We start from the raw sequence: 15,060 nt of genomic DNA, 5'->3' as shown, positions 1-15,060 counted from the left end.
CAAATCTATCAACACACTGAAGAGACAGATCATAGTAGGCAGGGCATGCTTAAAACTTTTTTGCTAGCAAATATGATTTTTTATGTTAGAGTCATGAAACTGACTCACTCATAGGAATCCTTCTAGTTGTTTTATATATTTCTACTCCCTGTCATACTGAAATCCGTTTTGTAGCAAAAGCAGTTTATTCATCTTAAATGTTGCTGAGGCTACCATAAGCATGGATAAGATGACAAGTCCAAAATGTAGTCAGTGTCTATGGACAAAAAAAAAAAAAAAGTTTCAGGAAGACTTACAGAAGACTTAACAGAGAAACATGGCTTATGTAAGAACAGACCTCTGGATGTCAGAGTTGGTTCCTGGATTCCTGTAGTTTATGAGCCAATGCTAAGGAAAAAAGTTACTGATTTCACTTTGTGCTAATATACTGGAGCGTATGCAAAAGATGTTCAATAATAACTAGGTATCAAGCCAACCATCACTGCCAAGCACACAGTAATCTTCAACACAGAAACAGAGAGCTTTCTCCATAATGCGAGGAGCATAATATACATAACATTCCAGAACTGACATCATAGCAGATAGTCAATAGTTCCCTTATATGTAAATTTTATGCTTTAATAAGTATATATAAAAGTAAAGTGAATTTAAGTGTCTGTAACTTCTGTCCATGCAGTACTATTGTAAGGTGTTGAGCTCTTACTAATTCTCTTTTAACTAGTGTCTTCATGCAAATAAAAATGAAGAATTTCATGGTCTCAGATAGACATATGGAGAAAATGGAAAATCAAGACTATATATTAATCTATATATACACACATATATTTTTGAAACCATGGGAAAAAATTCAGTCTAGTGCTTGAAATACCTCTAATGGCCAGATTTTTTATTGTAAAGTCAAAACACTGAAGCATATGATGTATTTGAACAGTTATACCTAAAAAAAGAGACATATTTAGTGAGTTGTACATGCAAATGTTCTGTGAGACAAGCAGTGTACACAAGATCTCCAAGAGGAACTCATCTGTTAATGCCAAGATGCTATACAAGAATGTGTGAGAAATAAAAATTCAATGTCTGGGAAACTTCATTCTGTAAAATCCATCAAATATGAACCTCTGCTCAGATCTCCAGACAATATTTGCTTTAAAGGATGTGAGACATGTTGTGCTGTATAATTGGGTATATATTAAAACAAGCAAACAAACAAACAATATGCTTTTGTCACCTGAAGTGCATATTTTTATTTCTGAGGTACTCCACAAGAACTTTCACTTTTTAAAGATACTTCTGATATTTTACTTATATTTGAAAGACTAATATGAAAAAAATAGATTTTATGGAAAAATAGAATGTAGATTGTGATTATTTTAGTATTTTAGGAGCAAGCCTAAGCAAGTATTCAATATGAATTATATTTTATGATACAGATAACATCTTATTTTTTATGTAGCATTTCATTTTAAATTTTTTTTAACAACGTTCAAAACTGGAACACCTGGAACTCTTTCTTTTCTCCATTTTTTGTGTACATGTATGGGAACTGCTGAATCACGGTCTGAACCTCTGATTGATCACCTGAGGTGAGCAATGAGTCAGCCAGGAGCACAGGTGAAGGCAATTCACCTGTGCTGCCGGAAGGGGTGGAGCCTGGCTCCACCTCTCCTAGACCCATTTAAGAGCTGACTACCAGTGGAAAAGGGTCTCTTCTGGAGATCTGCTCTGCTGGAGTTTCACAAGCAAGCACAGAATACAGGTAAGTGTCCTATCTTTTCTGCTTTGGTGTAATAACTATGTAGCTAAGCTCTCTGTTATACCTCATAACTATAAATTCTGTACATTCACTGATTGTACAGTTGTCTTGCTCTGATTTCTAGGAGGGAGAAAAGGTTTTTTAATATCTGTATATCTGGTGTAAGATTAAGAAACAATGGTTCAAATGTTGGTCTGACCAGTTTATTACAGATCTTAATCAGGGAAATGGGAAGGGGAGGATGGACGCTACTGTGAATTAGGGTAATGGGGAAGGGGAGGAGGGCGATAGGAAAGAAGAAGCAAGGAATCTCTATAGGAAGCAATAGGGACATAGTCACCACTGTGGATCCAGTGTGGTTCACAGTTCAGCCATTGATTTTCAGTAGTGGTGGGTCATTGGGCGTTGTCGATCTGATGATGATGGTGACTATGGCAATGATGGCTCCTTTTCAGTGTTTTCAAAGTGGTTGAGTCAGCTATCTTCAGAGTGACAGCTCAAATCCAAAGTGATTGAGTCAGCTCTCCTTGGAGTGGCAACTTCTGGCTCTGGGATCTCAGCAGAAACTCCTTTGTTTCCACCTTCTGGGCCTTGCCAGCAGATAAGTGAGAGTAGGGATTTTTTCACAGTACATGATGGTATCATTCCCCAGTTTTCTCATAGCATGCTGGAGCTATTTAGTCACAGGCCAGATCTTCTGCCTATAAACACTCCTGAGCACTCTCTTCTGGAGGTAAGCAACTCTGGAGGAAGGGGCTTTCAAATGTTCCCAAAGTGATGTTGATTGTCATATGGTAGCACCCATCACTTGTCTCCTCAACAAATCAATCAGAGTCTTATTACAAGAAATACCTCAGGAAGCAAGCTTTGAGACAACAAAAACAAAGAAGGATTCTCACAACAGTACACAAGAATTGCATGTCTGTGTGTCTATATACACTCAAAAATATGTGCATATATGTGCTTATTTATGCCCATTATATTAACCTTAGAGCAGTTACATTGTTCTTCAACACTGCAGAGCCAGTCTAGGTGTACTTACTCAGAAGTGAGAGTCTGTGTAGATCTCAGATAAATTACTTTGATAAATCTTCAGCAAATTATTCATTTTGAGTAACTGCCTTTACAGCCTCCAGGTCACTGAGTTATCATCGAATCATTTGAGTTGAAAAGGACCTTTAATGGTCATCTAACCCAACCCCAGCAATAAACAGGGAAATCCACAGCTGGACCAGGTTGCTCAGAGCCCTGTCTAGCCTGGCCTTTAATGTCTCCAGGGATGGAGCACCCACAGCCTCTCTGGGCAACTTGCTCTACTGCTTCACCATCATTATTCTAAAAAATATTTTCCTTATATCTAGTCTAAATCTTCCTTCTTTTAGTTTGAAACCTTTTCCCCTTGTCATGTCTTCTCAGAGCCGCCTTGTCTCCAGGCTGAGCAGCCCCAGCTCTCTTAGCCTGTCCTTATAGGGATGGTGTTCCATCCTTGCATCATTTTTGTGGCCCTCTTCTGGATGTGTTCCAACAGGTCTATTGTTCTCCTGGAAATTCTGGAAAATTCAACAGCAAAAACTTTTTTTTTTTTTTGGAAAAATCACTGGGTTTATTTATTGTGAGATTGGAAGGCTTCATTTCAGGCCCTCTGACAGCTCTGGGAAATAGAAGCATCCTTCTTCACATTTTGCCAATTACTAAGAGGTTTTGCCTGTAGAAACTCATGAACTATAACATTAATACATAATTCATCTGTTTTTGGTGAGTTATTCTATCATAATATTGTTTATACATATGTACTATAGAACACAAGTGCATACTCATTGGAATTTTGTATATTTACACAAGTAGGGATCTTTGAAGCAGTTTTGTTATAAAATTCAGATTATTCTTCTCACTTTAAAAGGGAATTTAATTAAATTCAAGTGATATTTTCAACTGCTACCAAGGACTTGGAAAATTATTGATTGTTTGTCCATTAAAGAATACTCATAGTCTGAGCTTACTACCTTAACAACAGCAATGACAAAACAACCAAGAAAAGACCTTTCGCTCCCATGAAAAACAATGAGTCAAGTCAACTACTTAACTGCACTACCTTTTTTTCTCAGAAACTGGGCAATAAGTTAAAAAAAAAAAAATTACTCAGCTTTATTCTTTTCATTGCATATGTAATCTTCCTTTATTTTTATCTTTTTGCTATATTTGTTCATTACTTAGTAATTTCTTAATCTTTGCTTAATTATTGTTGTGCCACAATGTTTTTCTTGAATTAATATTGGCTTTATTGCATCTATCTCTCTCTTCTTTGAAATAACTAAACCCCTACCTGGACAATAGAGCTGTGAAATGTTCCCTGCTTTATGAATTCAAGACTCCTCCTCTACTTCTGAGCAGAGGATCAGGGCACCTTCTCCTTAAAATGTGCACAGTCTGTGGTTTACCAGTGGAGTCATATCGCATAGAAATTTTGAAGGTATTGAAGAGAGAAATGATGATTGGGGGGATATTTGTTATTCAGAAGCATTTCTCACTGTAATTATTTAGTGATGTACAGTATATTGGTATTCTTATTGGTTAAAATATAGCATACAGGCAATTGTCCATCAGAAGAGACAAAAATTTCCATGAGTCTGATTACAGAATCACCATTCTCCATATTTGTATGTAGAGAATAAAACAAACCTCAACACAAGATTATCTTCAGTTTTGTTGCAGTGCACTTGATGGGATTGCCATGTATTAGCATATGTAGGAATAAAGAATCCAGTACTTTGCCTAGACAAGAATCAAGCAAGAGAAATATATACTTATCAGCCTTTTCCTTCCTATGGAAATTGCTGGCTGCTAACTCCTGAGATCTTGTAGCTAGAGCACCTACCCCAGTGTGTTTGATTCATGCCAACTGTATGGGAACTGTTAATCGTGGCCTAAACATCTGATTGACCAACTGAGGCAAGCAATGAGTCAGCCATGGGAGCACAAGTGAAAGCAATTCACCTGTGCTACCAGAATGGGTAGAGTCTGGCTCCACCTCTCCTAGATCCCATTTAAGTGCTGACTGCCACTGAGGAAGGGTCTGTTTCTGGAGATTGCTCCTCGTGGAGTTTTTCATGAGCCTACAACAATGGTGAGCATTTTTTATTTCTCTTTCTACTGCAATAATCCTACTTAGCCTAACCTCTGTACACCTATTGATTGTACACCAACTCTATGATATAGTTAGGATTAGGTACTGCAAATTCCAGCCTTGGCCAGACTTACACAGTATATTGCATAAATCAGTGCACATACCTAGCCATTTGGAAGGCATTATCTATTGGAGTAAATAGATGAATTTGTACATTGGTTTGGTTTACAACATGTAGCACTCAACACAGTCAGAAAGAGCAACAGAATAAGGAATAAGACAAAGCATTTTTACTTTTACCTGTGCAGACAGCAAAGAAATTCTCAGTGTTTCCACTGGGTTAAAGTTTTTGAGGAATGCATATACTGTTTTGTCCTTTCACAGTATTTGAAAACTTATTTACATTTAGCCTAGAGCCATGCTTACATGTTCAGTTTAACTTCAGGCCTTTCCAAACATGTAGGGAATGGACCACCCTGTAGGTAGCCCTCATTTTTTTTGTTCTGAAACCAGCTGTGAGAAGCTTCGGATGCTGAACATGCACTTACCCTGACAGATGTCCTAGAATATTCAAGTGCTCTTTATTACAGTGTATTTTGTTGTAACTAGTAGTTAGAAAAAGCTTCTCCTCCTTAGTCCAGATCTTGATGGTAGTAATTCAATTACTGTTTAAATTGCTACATATTTTGATTGCAATACATACCAGATGTAGTTTCCCGGTGAATTTATTTTACTTAAATCAAATATATAAATCTCAGTGTTCACCTGAGCAAGGGAAACATGAAGTCCTCAAGCTTTAAAATTTTGATGTAAAGAAAGGTGAGCACTTCTTAGAGATGGAAAATACTGGACACTATTGGGCTTTGAGTACCTGAAAATATTTTTGTTTGAACAGTAATTTAACTGCACTACTGATATGTCACTAATGGAAGCAACAAAAAAGAAATAAAACAAGCAAGAATAAAACAAACAAAATGTGCACTCTGTTCTGAAAATCTGTTCACTTTCAAGATCATACTCTTGTTTCCTCAGCAACCCTGCTCTATAGGAAGTTCCTGACTGAACTTAACAGAATATAAAACTGTGAGATTGGCCATTGGCCAGTTATTTCTGTATGTTCTTTCTGAGGACAATAAGTATAATAAGTCTATTGGATATCTCCTTTAGAGAGAAGAGAAAACATAGAGGAAACGTAAAGGAATTAAGAAGCAAAAGAAAAAAGCAAAGTCTAGCAGAAGAGCTAGAAGATAACAAACCTGACTGTTGCTCCTTGCTTCGACATAGAAGGTGTATGAGTCTGCTGAGGTACTTAATGAGTTGGGATAACATTTAAATACTTTCCCACTCTTACCCTACTGATAAAAATACCTGTATTGATTGTGCTACAAGAAAGTGTAAGTGTACATCTAATGTAGACTACTAAAGTTCTTGGATACTGTGCACTGTTCTCATTCTTTTATCAGAGGAAGAAAAGAAAAATCAACTGCAGCAATTACTATGAAATATTTTGAATTTTGTCTGTAGTGTAGCTGCCCTTGCATTTAGATCTGTAATTTGCTCTGTTTATATTAGCAAGAAGTAGCATGCTTAACATTTAACTTAAACTAATGTACTGAATTACTAGTGAAAGCCACTAAGGTCTTCAGTGCATACCTAGTAATTCTTTAACTCCTGTTGCCATTTTATATAGACTTAGAGAAATGTTCTCCAGTTCTTTCTGTCATAACTATTTAAAATACTATTAGTCAACTAATAGTTAAGAGCTGGGTTTGCTCAAAGATATTTAAATCAGGCTTGTATAGTATAAGCTTGGGGGGAAAACTGATGCAGTTTAGGGTTTCAGATCTTTATAGTGATGATAACAAAATTCCCAAGAAAAGCATAAACTGTCTATTAAATCTCCTGGCAAAGAATTGATTGACATTACAAGCAAACTGGAAATGGTGTTATTGCAAGATGAAGAATGATTGAAGAGACTTTGAGATTTAAAATCTTTCTCTGAGCTTTTTCAGCAGAACTGAAGAAAGAAGATGAACAGAAGTGATTTTTTTTATATTATTTTAGCAGGAATAATATGCTGATTACAAAAAAAGGGATGAAGACAAATAGACTCAAGTTACAAATAATACTTTTTTCATGAACTTGTGTTCAGTTAACTTCTAGATTTTTTTTGTCATAGTACTCCAGAAAGGTCTATTTAGAATTTGTGTTAACTTTAAAACCAATGGACTACATAGTGAATACAAGGAGTCACTGTAATCTCTTAACATTAAAGAACCGAAAGTCACACAGGCCGAAGCCAGTGAAGTAATGGATGTAGAAGACTATTTTTCCCCTCCTAAAGTGAAACTCATAAACAAGACCGTATTGTCTTTTTCATACACTCTATCTTGAGAAATGAATGTGAGGATATGGACTTCTAAAAGGCTTCTATATTTGCGTAGTGAATAGATTCAATGTAATATCCACTTTTCCAACATTAACTTATATAAATACTCAAATGCTTGTGTACACTTACATAAGTCAGCAAAATCAGAAAACATTTGAGAGAAATTACAGAAAACAGTTTAGTAAAGAGAATGGATGTGGGGGGGAGTCATGTTTGCTTTAGGTGTATTTCTCTACTTGTTCATGGATGTACATAATTTCTTTACTTTTCATTTTCAACCTATAGATACTTGAGCTTAAACCCAGTTTTGGAACAAACTTTTAAAGTACCACTTCTAATAAGTTATTTAAGGAGCAGAAGTTACTGGCTTGGTCTGAGTACGATGCCTATTGAAACCCAACATATCACAAAGAAGAAATGCAAAAAGAAATAGATTATTGCCTGTCTTTGAGAAATAAAAAGCATCTTGATTCTTTCAAGTGGAAAGGGGAGCTGAGCTAAATATATTAGAAACTATATCGGGTAAAAAATATTTGATATCTTCATTAGTGTTCTGGTATTTAAAACTGACTGTAGTGATGCCACATCAGATCTCATAACAGCTCAGAAGAAAAATTTTCAGATATGAAGTCTAACATTGATCCTAAACAAAACGAACTTTAATATAAAATTGGTTTATTTATCAATCTTTATGTACTCATCAATAAGTTGTATCTGATCTCTCATTAAATAATCTCAAGAGGAGAAAAGAATCTCAAGAGTATAAATGTGGAGTTTCTGTGGAACAAAGTAAAAAAAAAAAAAACTTGAATGGGAAAGAAAAAGAAGGAAAAGAAAAGCAGAAAGTAGAATATTACTACTTGGGTAAATAGAGGTAAATAAAATTGTCATTACTTCAAGTTTTGTTGCCTGAGTGATGACATGATACACCTGTGAATCACTGTGTTGAGACTAGATATACTAACAGGTTACAAAAGGAATAATTCTCTGCATAAGTGCCAGTCTAACTGCTTACATATATGCATTAGCCAATGGCATATGTTTGACAATGCAAAATTAGTATAACCACTATTTCTTTTTGGTGAATTCTATTCAGTTGCCCTGATGGTTTGCTTCTACAAAGTTATCACGACTAAGATATATGACAACTTGCTAGGCTGTGGAAACTCAATTTTTACTCCTATAGTTGTGGAATTAGGTTGCCAAATTGCTGCCTGAGCTCCACATAAAGTGAAAATGTATTATTTTAGCCAGACATTTTCTTTAGCTTTTATAAAAGAAGATTAGTCTCTCACTGTAAGAATAAAATCTTCTAATCGTTAGCAGAAATGATTCAGTTATTGACTGATGATGACTTTAGGAAAATATTAAAATTAGTTCATTTTTGTAGATTTTTATGCCTATCTCTATTGTAGTTACATGCATGTACATGTATGCTTGTGTACATTTGTATATGCACAATGAATGAACAATTTCTCTTCATATCATATTTCATAATATGAAAAATATAATCAATAAGCCTTCATCCTTATCATATCCAAAATACATATCAGAAACTGGTCTGATAGGAAACTTAAACATCTGCTTTATAAGAAAGTACTGTTTGTTTTCAAAAAAAAAAAATTGTATTTCTTTATATAGCATAGAAAGGTAGCATAATTTGAATCTTGTGTAATCTTAATGTTGTTTTCCTCTTCACGTGATCTGGGTACTGCCAGAAAAGAATAACAACAGCAACAATAATATTAATGAAATTAACTTAAAAAAAAAAAAAAACCCTACGGAGTACGGAAACAAGAATGTTAACATTTCAAAGAGAATCTCATCCTAAACTGACATAACTTTTTTTTTGCTTTGATTGAATTTTGGCTTGTAGAGAAAAATATGAATGTTTCTGAAACTACAAACTTAAGATTTGAAAGAAATAAGAAACATCTTATACAGTGACAAGAAGATGAAAGAACACTATCAGAAGAGTTCAAGTTACACTGAGGTAGACTGTCACTTTCATTCTAGGCTTAAATAAAGAGTAGCATATACCTCTGGAGTAATTGAAGTGATCTATTATTGTCTAGATCCAGATGATTACTCCACATATGTGACCACTTATACCATCAGTGTAGAGATGTACAATACTCTTTTTTTTCCAGCTTTTCTCAATTCACTCCTTGTCCATCTATGTGAGAAAAGCGATAATTCCCTGGAGTTTTCTCCATTTTTCAATAGAAAATACTACTGTGGGAGTGTTTTACTTCTGTTTTTTGCACTGCTTGTTTTGATAACTGGGAAGTGGATAAGAACTCTGACTTGTTTATTTGTGAACAATCATTTGCACCCAAAGCAGAAAACAAGAAAATAAGTGTGAGTCAGAGAATTTAAAGTTTGTTTTACTTTCATTTTTACTGATATGTTTTACAGATGCTTGCTATGGATTTCAGTCTCAGATTGCCTTCAATTACATAGTCCCACTAATAAGTACAGCCTATGGAATAGAATATATCCTCCACTTCTTCTGGCACAGAATTAAATTATTTCATAATTCATTTTAATGAATTCTTCATGAATTCTTGGTTATTTCATTTTCAATACAGTTATTTTTAATTTCATTATGTTCTGTTAAATAATTGATTAATGTATATGTAAGTAGATAAAGTTCTAGAGAGGCAGGTATACTACTATGTTTTCGTTGCATCTTTTTTTTGTTTCATACTTTTCACTTTCTGCTTCACATCCATAGTGATGGAAGTACTTAAAAATACGTAATTTTCTATTTCATTTAATTACTACTTCATTCTGTCTTATCCTTGCACATGCTATAATTTCTTCCTTTCAACAATGTTCCACGTTCACCACAGAATTATTTTCTTCATTATAGACAGACATATAGTATAAATATATAAAACATCCTCTTAATTTTGTTTAACTATCCTAGAAGAAATAAAATATTGATTTTAATACTCTCAAGTTCTATAAAAAATAGAAATACCATCAACAAGTTCATTTTGCAAAACTGTAGAAATGACTTGACATTTTGGTTGTCCTCTTACAAGAACTGACAGGGTATAGCATGTAATTTATATTAAAAACAAACAAAAAAAAGCAATACATTTGATCTTGTGTAATTTTTAACTGGGTACTATACTCCTTGTTACCAGTATAAAAACAGACTAAATCTTCCTAGGCCTAAATGGTTACTATGATTGTCACAAACCATAATGGTAATAGGACATTTTTCTCAATATTAAAGGATTTCTATGAGTTATCACCCATGTAAGAGACAAAGACTTTTCACAGTGGGGATAAGATGATAAAGCATGATGATATCAGTGAAAAAATATGCTGTAGAATAGGTTGACCATCATCCTGACTAATGACATAAAACAGATGTATTCAGTCAACTGAAAGTGAATATCTCTTACAAATATAGCAAAAATTATAACAGAAAAGGAGGAAGAATATTCCTGATTCTTCTTAATCATTGTTGTTTGTTTTGTGAGAGCCACAAGTATCTTGCATTTGGGTGCTTCTTAAGGAACTAATTATGACTTTGAATGATTGGGCCTCATTGGACCATTAATTCTTTCACTGGTTTTATGATTTTTAGTTATCAGTATTCCACCTCATAACATCATGTAGTGCACTGGGAGTTTGACTGCTGATGCTCAAGTTCTGGGTGCCTATCCAGAGAAGAACAACTACATTCCCAAGGGGCTTTGTGGTCAGTGAGGAGATGTAACTTCTGGCAAGGTCACCTGATGCGCTCTTTCCCATTTGCTTTTCTTCATCAGCTCAACTGGACTGCACTTCTCACCTTAGCATTGTGGTGAGACCTATCCACCTTTCGCACCTCTCATTATATTTTGCTGATACTATATTTAGTAATTTAGCTTGTTTCACCTCAGATTGTTGCCGCTGTCTTCAATTATTTTGGGATCCCCTGTTTCCCTTTTCTAGGGAAAAAGTCACAGAACCGGGCCAAACCAGCCCGTAAACCGTTGACAGTCACTCATTCTTATTCAGGAAATGCAATAAATTTTCATTGCTACTACTTAATTGATGTAGTAACTGACATTATTAAGAGTTCTTAGTTATACAACTCTAAACTCAGAAAGAATTTTCCAAATCTCTTCCTTCTGTTCTGTGATTTGCTCCAGAGTAGTCATTTGCTTGGAGTAGCCTAGTATTATGTGTCAAGAATACAGCTGGTGTGAAAACTGCTGTACTTTAATTTGTAGGGCAATTACATTGCCCATTTTTTAGGTCTATTTAGCCTTTTTGTACTCGGCTAAGTGAGTAGGCTATGTTATCCACACAGTAGCTGTAAAAATAAAATCGTTCAGCAGTCAGAGATTCAGAACAGATAAAACAAAGTGAAATTTTACATTTGGTAATAGAAATCCTTGCAGTATTTTTTAAAACACCAAAACAATTAATATTCATATATACATATTCATGTATCTTTCTGAACAGTGGCAATTAAATAGAATGGGAATGGTCATTCTTCTTTTGTAGCTTAAGTAGAAAAATAAGAATAAAATAATGGATAAGAATAAAAATATAAAATCATGGAAATGCTGTAGAGGAGAAATTCTGGTATAACTTGTCTCCTGGAAAAGCTTGTCTCTTTTCACAAGTCATTTAAGATTTAGGAATATGTTACAAAGATAAATGAAACCTTCAATCAATAGAAATACATATTCCTCTGTAAAAATCAGTCAAATGATGGCATTTACTAACAGAATGGTTTCTGCTCTGTTATGGTTTTTGCTTACCCTATGGATTAATAAATAGAAGCAGCAAATATCTTCTATCAAAATGTAGAGGGCGGTTTGTAGAAAACATATTTAGTTTATACGATTCTACCATAAAGATTATACTAAGCCTTTTTTTCTGCAAAATTTCTTGTTGCTCCAACACTCACTTTGAAGTTTTAAGCACAATATGAAAATGTATTTTATTTCTGTCTTCAGTAGCAGACAAAAAAATCAAGACTTAAATATGCAAGTTAGAGGGTAGTTGCTCTGTAAAACATAAGAACATCAGCATTCACCTTCTTTTCTACATTGCTGCTTTCAGAGAATAACAAAACAAAAACCACTCAGAATAGCTTTGTCATCTTCCCAGAAATAGTATAAGAATTGCGTTATAAATGGTCTTAAAATTAATGCTGCCTGAAGGATCAAAAATGGAAAGAGCAATGAAGCTTGATTGCCCAGGATTTTTAGCAGTTTATATTATGGGCATAACATAAGAAAATTTCCTGAAGGAACAGCCCTTTGCTGTCACAGTAATAGCAACTAACTTATTTCAATAAATCTCTTTCATCTGTGTCACAATAGTTATTTGATTCCAGCTTGTACTTCAGCTGACAAAGAAGGGAAACTCTAGATGAGCTGACATTGCTATCAGTGCTGAAGTCAAATCCTGGGGCTGCTCTCTACAGTTCCTTCCCTATACAGTTTGCTTATCACAGCTTTTTGCTGCCTGGCTGTATAAGCCTGCAGGCAAGTGTGAGGCATGCCCAGCCATGACACCATCTGAAGTCACCAGCTAGTGCTATTAGAAGAAACAGAAACATAGTCAAATTCCTGGTAAGAGTTAGGCCACATACCCCTTGTGAGTTAGAAGACCTTTTGGGGTCTATCTTTACACCTAGGGAGGTATTAGGTGGTGGTGAAAAGGTTTTTCAAGTTTTTATCTCTGTTTATTCTGAGAACCAGAGGTTTTACTCTAATTCCTCCGCTGAATAGGATGGCACATCACACAACACAGCTTTGTGGCACAAGTTATAATTTTAGTGCAATAGATGATCTCAGAGGCTTGTGCTATAATTTCATGTTTTCTATATTGTATCTCAGTAAATGTCACAGGATTCTTAATTCTGTGATATCTGAAGGAAGCCCAAAACACTCAGTGTGAAATATGTCATTGTATTGTTCTGAAGCATTACACAGTTTAGCATTAATGTATATTCTAGTGAATGATTTAAGTGAGAATATATGTAGAAATCACTTTTTGGCTTCTCACTGAGCTACTGAAGAGTTAGTGTGCAGTTCCATATCCATATCCTGGTATTCATAATAACATACATCTTTTTCAGCACACCTTAGTCTCCAGAGTTATCCAATTTTGTGACACTTCTGAGATGACTTTTAACACTAGAGAAGAAAACTGAAAAAAAAATCACTGGTAATAGAGATAGTGATAAAAGAAATTATGTCTCCATGGGAAAATCTATATATTTTTTCCTCCTTACTGTGTTCCCTTTTTTCCATTTTGTTTCCCTGTGTTCTACCTATTCCTGCTCAATCACCTTAAATTTACTGTACTCTCTTCAGTTTATACTTTCATATGCTGAAGTCCTAGAGAACTGCTGTGCAATTTAATTCAAGGTAGATTCATTTCACTAAAAGAGAATTATCATTGCTTATATTTAATAAGAGTAAAAGTGTACATAGCAGTAACAGCATTTTGCAAGAGTATGAAATGCTTAACTAAGTTATAAAGCTTAAGATAATATATGTAGGGACAACTTCATTAAACATTTTCCTGCAATCATAGAAACTATAGTGGTGAGCATATAAGTCCTACAGAAATGATTTTTTGTTTTTTAAAAGTACATCTTGAGGTAAGATTTGTATGTATTCAAGAAGCAGTACTTCTAAAACCTGAGGATCCTATCTTTGTCTGTATGCCTGTGGCTCATTCTCTGAGATATTAGCTATACATTCTTCCAAAACACTTTTAAATTTTAATGCTGGAATTAATCTTGTAAACATAAATAATAAGCATATTCTATAGAAATACATCTGTTTTCACTTTCTTTTTTGATTAAAAAAAAAAACTGCCAGCATTATTTAAAAATCCCATTCTGTGCTCATGCATTATTTGCATATTCATAATCTGATTACTGATTAATTCAAAATAATTATGAAATTTGCATGAATTGTCTCTGCTTATTTAACCTGCTTCAGGCATTACAAATTTTTGTTACAGTGTCTATTCCAAACTAGTACAAAAGCTCTGCAAGCTTTTGAGTCAATCTTTCTAAGGCTGCTACTGCTAGCTGAAGTTTACCATAATTCTCTGGAAAATGTTTTGCAGGAAGTCCTGACTTAGACTATTCACACGATTATTTTCTGTGGGCAAGCACCTACAATTAAGAACATACATAGTTTAAAAGAAAGAATGGAGAAAATATTTAAACTGTCCTTAATAAACCTGTCCTATGTAGAGGTAATCTGCTGATCAATTAAAAATTGATTAAGAAGTAACATGGTAAGTTACTACAGTAGTTTAGGCTAATAACACATTGGGTCTTCCTACTCTAAGTGTCTGAGTATTTATCTGATGCTCAAAGTAAAGCTCTGCTTAATTCTCTTTTCAGAAAACTTATCTAGAGGCAGTATTGATTTTTTTTTTTTTCCTAAGATCAAGAAAAGTTTTAGTTTGTATAACTGTAACTGTCTTCTCTTTTTTTCCCCCTCCCACCTGGTTTGTTTGTTTTGTTTCTTTAATATCTACAGGAACTGTACTAGGAAAATTCAAATTCAAAATTGCTTGTAGGGTAAAGGACTTTTTTTTTTCCAAAAGCTTTATCAAAGCCTTAGCTATTTCTAGATTCTCAGCCTCAGAAACTGGATAAATTTATGCATATATTTCTTGTAAAGTGTACTTAATAGTGATAATCAATGAAACCCTGAGCAAGAAACACAGTATCCTTTCAGTGACTAATTCCAGCTTTTATCTGAGCGTAATTTTACAGACCAGAGATGAAGCTGCTTATCTTCTTCC

The 15,060-nt window shown here is 34.4% G+C and overlaps 1 long non-coding RNA gene across 1 annotated transcript; it reads left to right on the top strand.

The window, feature by feature from the left end:
• Positions 1-1,720: 1,720 nt before the first annotated feature.
• On the top strand, positions 1,721-6,580 carry LOC149918223 (uncharacterized). The gene is made up of 3 exons (XR_016466449.1): positions 1,721-1,756; positions 4,791-4,877; positions 6,045-6,580. It is a non-coding gene; the product is annotated as an uncharacterized LOC149918223 (long non-coding RNA).
• Positions 6,581-15,060: the final 8,480 nt, after the last annotated feature.

Source organism: Phasianus colchicus, chromosome 4 (genome assembly GCF_987193195.1).
Source record: "Phasianus colchicus chromosome 4, bPhaCol1.hap1.1, whole genome shotgun sequence".
NCBI classification, from domain to species: Eukaryota; Metazoa; Chordata; class Aves; order Galliformes; family Phasianidae; genus Phasianus; species Phasianus colchicus.
This window is presented reverse-complemented; position numbering and strand designations above follow the sequence as displayed.